The sequence below is a fragment of the Typha latifolia genome, chromosome 7 (assembly GCF_019914945.1).
Source record: "Typha latifolia isolate L0001 chromosome 7, TyphaL0001v2, whole genome shotgun sequence".
Taxonomy (NCBI): Eukaryota; Viridiplantae; Streptophyta; class Magnoliopsida; order Poales; family Typhaceae; genus Typha; species Typha latifolia.
Genome location: NC_133092.1, coordinates 10,035,518 through 10,045,106, shown reverse-complemented (window position 1 = coordinate 10,045,106; position 9,589 = coordinate 10,035,518). Strand labels below are relative to the sequence as shown.

Genomic DNA, 9,589 nt, shown 5'->3' with positions numbered 1-9,589 from the left:
GATCAGATAAAGTAGCATTTTCTGCTGCCATCTCTTGAATTATGCACCATAAAACTTCTTAGGCTTTTTTCTATGAACTGTAGTCACTAGATGAACAGTGATAGGGGTAATAATACTTTTTACTATTTCAGTCATCTAAAAGAATGAAAGAAAATTAAAAATCCAATCACAAAAAAAAATAGTGACAAGAATTAGATTAAGGGTTAAATATATTTTACCCTTCTACTTATGCCCAAAATCACTTTATCCCCATGTAGTTTGAAAAATCTCAAACCAGTCTCTATACTTATGACTAAAGTGATACCGTTAGATTTACTGTTCTAACTTAACGGGCGCGGCTAAATGACCAAAATACCTCGTCGGTTTGTTAGGATAAACCGATGGAGTTTTGCCTAATTTTTTTTCCGTTTGGGCGACATCATCTCCTTACTTGGGGTTTGTGGGATTTGGCACAAAAATCGCAGATTGTCAAAATCATATGGCGAAATTGCACTGGGAACTACTAGAGGTAAGAATTTAGTGTTTTGTTAGGATAAATCGCACACGAAAATCACTCCTTTCACCATTTCACATTTCTTTGTAGAGCTAGGGTTTTTGATCCCTTTCGCATTTGTCAAGTTGGGAGAGATTTTAGTATTATAGTTAAGAATATGCTTCTTTCAGACAGATTTTTATTTTTTGGTGAAGACTATGGTTGGGATCAATGAAAGCTATATATAATATTAAGGTAGCATGTGGTCCCTTTCACTGATCACATATATTATCACAAAATCATGGTCTCCACTATGGTTAATTTATATGCTATTTTACTTAAGCATGTGGTCCCTTTCACTGATTGCGTAGTTTGATCATGTTGATATACACACTAAATTGGTATCTTCCACTATTTGCATAAAATCACTTTTACCCCTTATTCTTTTTTTTTTCTACCATATCAGTTAACTCCCTATTATATATGATTATGTTTGTGTGCACAGTAAATGATATGAATGTCATTTTGTATTGCTTACAAATGGTGTTTGTTTCTTATAGTACATATATGGATCGGTTAATCATACTTGAATTGCTTTATGATATGAAATTTACAAAGTTACCCAGAAAGACCTACAAGAAAGGAAAAGTATTGCAAGTGGACATAGACCCTGACCTCTTATCTTTTTTGAGTTAAAAGACATTTGCAATGGAGTAGAAGTTCCTACTAGCTGTTTTATATACTCCAAATCACCTGGGAGAAATATTAATGAAGGTCTTGCACCGTTGGAAAATGACACCCAAGTCATGCACATGCTAGATGAACATAAAGATAAAAAGTTGATCAAATTATATAGTGAAATGAGATAGATGCCATTAGATGGTACAAAAGTGGCCAACGATCTAGTTCAACAGCAGACTGAAGTGGCTAGTAATCCAATTTAGCAGCAGATTGAAGAAATAGAGGCTGCAATTGGACAACACAACAATCTAGTTGAGAGTGAAACAGATACTGCAACTGAGGTGGACATATTGAGCAACTGAAATCCTACTCAATCAAATTGAGCAAGAAGAGGTTACAACAAATGCTGTTATGGAAGAAGAAGAAGAAGATAGTGATCATGATCCTAGCTGGTTTAATGATGGTTTAGAAGATTTAAGTGATGATGAAGTATTTTCACAAGAAGAAGCTTTAACAGATGCAGCTGAGGAGGCAACTACTACAGAGACAACTACCAGAGATGATGAGGCATGGTACACTGACTAAGAAGTTGATGAACTAAATAGCTTAGATGGATCAGATGAAGAATCAAGCATGCCAAAATATCCAAAATTTAATAAGGAAACATATATGGAGAAGCCTGTGTTGAAGTTAGGAATGAAGTTCTCCACACCTCAAATCTTTAGAGATGCTATGAAGGAATGGAACATTCAAAATGGCTATGACATAAAGTACATAAAAAATGAAAACACAAGGATTACTGTTGTTTGCAAAAAAGAATGTGGGTGGAGAGTGCATGCATCTCCAATGCAAGGGCAGAAGACATTCCAAATTAAATCCTTGATACCAGAACACAAATGTGGTAGGGATTAAGAATCATCTTGTTAACTCCTATTACTTATCACAAAAATATATTAACAAGTTTAGAGATAATCCTGATTTGAAGATTAGCTCAATGCAAAAGTTTGTTTAGAGAGATTTACTATGTGATGTCAATAGAAACAAATTATACAGAGCAAAAAGAATAGCTAGAGAGATAGTGGATGGTGATAGTAGAGCCCAATTTGCAAAATCAATAGCTCCACCAATTTATAGGAAAGCACCTGGGAGACTAAAAAAACTGAGGAGGGAATCAGATGAACTAGCAAGTCATATTTTAGTTTCTAAGAGGAATACATATATGGTTTGTGCAAGGTGCTTACAAAAGGGTCATAACAAAAGAGGGTGTAAAGGTCCAGTGCACCCTAATTCAAAATTGGTGAAGAATAATATTCAGCAATCCGCTCTGCCTACTTCATCATCAGCATCTCAGCCTACTTCATCATCTCAGGCACCAACATCATCAACATTGCAGGCCCCAACAATAGTATTTGATAAACTAATGTTTTGTTAAATTTCTCTTTGTTTGGTCTCTGTTAATTTCTTAGTCACTAATTTTATGTTGCATTTGTAGCCTCCTAGATATGGCATAGTATCAACATCTCCGCCTACTTTATCATCAGCATCTCAGCCCACTTCATCATCTCAAGCTCCAGCATCAACAACATTGCAGGTCCCACCATCAACAATATTGTAGGCCCCAACATAAACAACACCTAATGCTCCTTTTATGGTATTTGATAAACTAATGTTTTGTTCAATTTCTCTTTGTTTGGTCTCTGTTAATTTGTTAGTCAGTAATAAATTGTTACATTTGTAGCCTCCTAGATATGGCATAGCATCACGGCTTTGAAAATTACCAACTTCCGGTGGCTTTGTAACTACTAGAAAAGGAAAAGAAGGCCCAAGTGCATGAAATGTAAAGTCTAATGAGAGAATCTAATTGACAGTTAATGATGGTAGGCTCATTGGAGTCATTTTTTGGAGACAAGTGCAGTTTGTTAATAGTTGTTGACAATTAATAGTGTATTTTGTTGTAGTTGATAGTTAATAGCTTGACTGTACTATATTTTGTTGTGTTGACAATTAATAGTGTTGAAAGTTGGTAATTTAATAGCTTGACTGTACTGCCAATGGAAGGCTTTCTGCATTCTTCATGTTTAATTTGTAACAATTTAAAGTTCTACACTATTGACTTTCATTGTATTGCCTTCATTGTGTTTTTTACAGTCTTTCAGTGTCATATAAATCAGCTATTTTTATGGACTAAAATTAATAGTAAATTAGCATCAATACACCAACATCAAGTCGATACATTACTAATATCAAATTATCCATTACAAGCTGATACATTGCTAACATTAATTATTGTCGTACAAGCATATAGAGTTTCAAAATGATAAACAGTGTAACCCATGTCCCAACTAAAGCTTTGAAATAAAAGCTTCCTTTCTTCTTAACTGCAGCTAATTCCATGTCTAATTTGTTAATTTTTTGCATCATCCTTGGTAGCACTTCTCTTCCACGTTGGCATAATGGTGGATCAAACCATTCGAAATAGCCACAATGTGTATTATTGCCCCAAAAATTGCATCATTAGATATAATCTAACTACTAATTAAGTTTCATAAAAAAATTAGGTTTAAAAATACTTACCATATAATTAGCACAACCTAGAAACCTTCTCCCCATGTTAGCATATGTCCAAGCTGTTTCAAAGTACATGGGGAGAATAATCCCATCAGCTGGCTTTAGTAGTAATTTGGCCACGCCCCATTAAGTTAGACAGCAAAATCGACAGTGTCACTTTAGTCGTAAGTATAGGGACTAGTTTGAAACTTTTCAAAGTACATGGGGATAAAGTAAATTTAAGCATAATTAGTGGGGGTTAAAATGTATTCAACCGTTAGATTAATAACCAGATTTGGTCTTAAGATTATTGACCAATTTGCCCTCCATCGATTGTTTTTAGAACAGTCGGATTGCCTTGCACTCGAAATGAAGCAACTATTTGAATGCATTGTATGCTAACTAAAGACTCGAGCAAGACTTGAAAGGAATGAACCAAATTGTGTTTCTAACAAATGCAAACAAATCCCGCATGCAAACTGAATCGAGCCGAGTGATGCGCGTGTGTGAGTTAAGTTGTATAGTATTCTTTACCCACAAAATAGGTACTCATTTTGTAGTCTAAAGCCCATAAAAAGTTTGGCACTGATATAACATACTAATGTTTTTTAAATATCCAATATAATACTAAACTTACTTATCTTTATTTTTTATTATCATAATACCCACTTTAGAGCCAATTTTCACTCACTTCGATTTGAATAAATGAATGAATGGCATCAAAGTACTCTTTAAGCTAAATTAATTTCACCATTAATCCATCATTAATAATGTGTGGTCCCCACTTAAAACTTATCTCAAAGTTAATAAAAATTTATATCAAATATATAATATTTCCAACATTATGTTCTTTGATGTTATTTGCTTGCAGGTTTTTAGACTGTCTCATATATGCTGCATGTAAGTTTATTTCTAAAGTTCAATTTTAGTCTTTTGAGATTTGAGAAGATGCGTTGCTCATAAGGTGTTCACTGATTTGGTTGAATGGGATTTCAGAGATCCTTGACCTATCATGATTTCGCAGGGCACATGGGAACCCTTGGAACTGGAGATGTGCAGGTCTGAATTCATAGGATTGTGTATTACTTGATTATGGAGTAGAATTCATTCATCTCGATATCTAAACATGCCTATGTTTTTCTTCTTTAGTGGATGACCGCAGGCCAGGGAATACTTCATTCTGAGATGCCCGCAGGAGAAGGGGTCCAGAAGGGATTGCAGCTCTGGATCAATCTCTCTTCCAAAGATAAAATGTAACAAATTTGACCATTGTCAAGTCAAATAACTTATCTTCATGTTTGACATACTCAATAGGATGTGCTCAAACGGTTTTCTCATTGCATGATTGAATCTCGATATCAGGAATTAAAAAGCAATGACATAAGCCTGGTCGAGAAGGATGGTGTCGAAGTCCAGATCAAAGCACGAGAAGCTTTTGGTGTCCGGTCTCCAGTCTACACTAAAATGCCGACTATGTATATGGATTTTACAGTCAAACCTGGTGCCAAGTTGCAGCAGCCCATCCCGGAGAATTGGAACTCCTTTGTGTATATTCTTGAAAGGGAGGGAGTATTTGAGTTTGAGGACTCATCACCTGTAGCAAGCCACTACCGTCTTGTGCTCAGCCATGGGGATGGCCTAAATGTGTGGAATAAATCAGCAAATTGTTGAACGAGCCTGTTGTCCAGCATGGACCGTTTGTTATGAACAAAAGAGCTGAGATACAGAAAGCCATGGAGGACTACTACTTCAGTAGAAATGGATTTGAGATGGCTTAAACAAATCACAAGTTGGATAGTTGAGCCTAAAATAAAAGTGACAGCAAGAATTGGATGAGACACGGGATATGTGTAATTGTGTAGCTTATTTCTTTTCTTTCAAGGGATTTTTACGTCTATCATAGAAGGCCTTGAATTATTTGGCATAGTTATTGTTATATAAAGGTCAAAGTTTTCACACTTGTTTTGGAGCCAATTCTAGATGGATATCATTTTATCTTCTTTGAGTTGGATTCAATTGATATCACTTGGAAAGGAATTTCACTGGTTGGAAATAATGTTTTGAACTTTGAACTGAATTCCATAAAGTCTTGTTTCGAAGTGCAAATTCATTCAATTGTGTGGCATTTTCTGATTTTTATCTTTAGAATCAATAAGAATATAACTAACAGGGACTTAATTTTAAGATAAAGAAAAGTTTACTCAACCTGGAAATGAATTCTCGCAAAAATCCAACCTCAAATCATTGGGATTTTTTTAACTTACTGAAATTCATTCAAATTATTTGAAATGCCATAATTTAGTGGTTTCCTAGTTGAAATACCTCTAAATCTTTTAAAATCATTAAGAAATGGATAGAATTTTGAGTTTAAGGTTCAAAAAATTGTGATTGGGATCGGCCTCGTGAAAAAATAATATGTATTAGCCACTAGGATTAGATTAACTATTTTTTAATTAAGAAAAATTTTAAACATGATTTAAAATGTAAGAAATTTTTTATAAAGTTAAAAAAAATTAAAAAATAATAATTACTTATATATGAAGCCTAAAAATAAAAAAAAAATACTTAAAACTACTATAGTGAAGAAGACAGAGAGAGTGGAACAAGCAAAAAATTGGAAAATAAGTAAAAAAATTATTGCAGTGAAGAAGAATAAAAGAGAGAACCGTTACAAAAAAGAGAAATAAATAAAATTAACAAAATTATATAGCCAAAGCCGTCGGAGATTGTTGGAGTTGAATCTGCATTGATGGAGAGAATAAGAGTGAGAAAAATAGTGAAAGAGAGAAAGAGAGAGTGAGTGAGAGAACATGAAAACAATGTGGGATCGAGGACACTAGATAATAATGTTCCAGAGTCGGATCCATTATGGATTTGACTCGGAAAAAGATCCCACCATATCTCAGTCATTGGTTAAGATTGGGATCAGCCAATCCTTCAATCCATCGTTGAGTCTGTGAAAGATCTTCAACTAGTAGGCCATCTAATCAGACTACTAGTTTATTTATAAATTATTAAATAATATAATTATAGTTCTAAACAGGTGTAAAAACTATGTAAGCAATATAATTACATTTCTTATTTTATTTCACCATTTCTTTAACTAATCTTTAATTTTAAGTATATCAAATCATAAGACTTATATAAAACTATATCTTAATTAAACTTTTAATTTAAAAAATATAATTACTTTAATTTTACGACTATCACAATAAAAAGATAGAATAATTAAATATAAAAGATAATTAATTAATCACAAAAAATGAGCAACTCAGTCGGTTCGCAGAATCAAATAATTTTTACGGGTAAATTGTTTTTCCAATCCTATAAATAAACTGAACTAACTTAATTGTTGGTTCATCGATTTATCAATCCGACCACTTTGTCTAATTCAGTTTTGATAACTATATTTAAAATATTACAACCAACAGATTTAGTGTCTGTTTCATTCATAAAAAAATTTCTATTTGTATCTCCTCGTGCTTTATTAACTCTTATGAGTTGGATTTCAAATTGGAAACATGACTAACAGGATCATTTGTTATGATCTACTTGTTACTTGATTTGATGTAGGATGATTATGTATGAACATAATCATATGTTTAGCAAATTGATGCAAAGGAAAAAAAAACAAGGATGAATAGGTGGTAGAAGATGGTAGTAAGAGCATCTAATCTTGATAATCGTTGACCAACTGATCCTATTGAACTTTTTGTTAGTAACTCATGCTCTTCAGGAGGTCCATGCATCAGGTGGTAAAAGAGCACCTTATTCTTGATATGTCATAGAGTTGATTCTTGGCTGCTCAATGTGGTTGACTCATTCATACAGGAAAGAAGCCCATTTCAGCAGTGACCATAATTCCCTCTTCCTCCAAAAGTCGCCAACCAAGATTTGAGCATTGGTAGACGTGTGCTCTGAGGATTTTTTGAATTTTTGTAGAATGGAATGGGCACACTCCTTCTGCTCCATTCACCAATAGCTTGGCAAGCTTATCCAAGAAGATGAAGGATTGGGCCTATAGGAATGGTTAGAACATCTGGAAGGCCATTAGAACCATTGAGGATGAACTAAGCTTAATCCAGTCGAACAAGGGAGACGAAGCAGACTGGGACAAGGATAAGCTAATATGCGTTGGCGTGAGCTGTACTAATTTAGTTGAGAAATTTTATGAGCTGATTTATACCTATCCTACAAGGAGCTGACTTTTGTAGATAAAGAAGTCATATTATAATAGTCTCTAAGGTTTATGGAGAGAGATTGACTTTCGACGCCTATAACTCCATTGTTCAAGAAGATCGAGTTTATGTTTTTCTTGATGGTCTAGATGATAGACTCGATAGAATTCAGAGTGACATACTCCAATTACAGCCTTTTTTCCAACCTACGAACATGCTTATGTTTATGTCCGAAGAGAAGATACTAGACAAGCAGTCATGCTTGCAAACAATAAAAATCTTAGTGTTCTGCCATGGCATCTAAAGGAGTCAGAAATGGGTCACAGTTACATGTGGCCTCTCAAGTTGCAAAGTCAAGATCTTCCATACCAGGTGGGGGAAACCAAATCCTTCAACAAAGAGAAAAGGACAAGGGAGAATGGAGGAAGTGGTTGTTCTCATTGTGTAAACTTAAAACATACGCGTGATACTTGCTTTGAGTTACATGGCTATCTAGAATGGTGGAATGAACTCAAGGCTCGTAAACTAAAGGGAACTAATGGTGGAATCGGGCGTGTTGCAATGGCATATGCACAACCCCAATTGTCTTTTGCTCCACTTGTGGAATCAAAGGCTGAGTTTACTAGTGATATTAACGATCAAGGTAATAATTGTTCTTGCAACAATAGTGCTTTTATTGCTTCTAATGAACAGAAAAAGGATGGTTGGGTAGTAGACTCCGGAGCAACAGATTATATGACGTTGTGCCCAGACGACTTTGTCAACCATACAGAACCAAGGCGAACCAGTATTTCTAATGCTAATGGGTCATGTATCTAGTTACAGGGGCAAGAACTATGCACTTATCATCCTTTATATCTTTGTCCAATACTCTTTTAGTATCATCTCTTTTAAATAAACAAATGTTTGTAGGTCAAGCTATTGAAAAGTTGAATTGTGTAGCAATAATGTATCCAAATTTTTGCCTCTTTCAGGATATTCTCATGAAAGAGATCATTGAGCGTGGTACTAAGAGAGGTTGTACTATAGGGGCAGGAACTGTGCACTTATCATCCTTTATATCTTTATCCAATACTCTTTTAGTACCATCTCTTTTAAATAAACTAATGTTTGTAGGTCAAGCTACTGAAAAGTTGAATTGTGTAGCACTAATGTATCCAAATTTTTGCCTCTTTCAGGATATTCTCATGAAGGAGATCATTGAGCGTGGTACTAAGAGAGAGGGGTTGTACTACATGGAGAGCAGAGCCAACAAAGTGAACCATTCATTTATTACGAAGGAGAAATAGATTTGGTTATGGTACTATAGGTTGGGACATCCATCATTTAGTTATATGCAACATTTATTTCCACAAATATTTTCTAGTTTGAAGTATTTAGATTTCAAATGTGAGACTTGCATTTTTGCCAAGAGCCATCGTGTACCTTTTCCTATTAGTCTTAATAAAAGCGATACTCCATTTGCTTTGATTTATACGGATGTTTGGGGACCATTTCCTATCACAACTATCTCTGGCATACTTGATTTGTGATTTTTGTTGATGATTGTACCTGAATGACATGGTTATACTTACTAAAATGAACAGATGAGGTATTCGATGTGTTTCGCGCATTTCATGCTATTATTCAAAATCAATTCTTAGCCAAAGTCAATATTTTTTGATCTTCATATGTAACTACAAACCCTAAGAAGATGACTTGATCCACAAGA

General features: G+C 34.5%; 1 long non-coding RNA gene across 2 annotated transcripts; it reads left to right on the top strand.

Moving 5' to 3' along the window:
* Window positions 1-366: 366 nt before the first annotated feature.
* LOC140791803 (uncharacterized) lies at window positions 367-5,810 on the top strand. 2 transcript variants are annotated; one of them, XR_012109634.1, is made up of 6 exons: window positions 367-508; window positions 2,646-2,804; window positions 2,892-3,030; window positions 4,725-4,759; window positions 4,850-4,953; window positions 5,063-5,810. It is a non-coding gene; the product is annotated as an uncharacterized lncRNA (long non-coding RNA). The 2 variants fall into 2 exon arrangements; XR_012109635.1 differs by lacking the exon at window positions 2,892-3,030 and having other exon boundaries at window positions 4,572-4,759.
* Window positions 5,811-9,589: the final 3,779 nt, after the last annotated feature.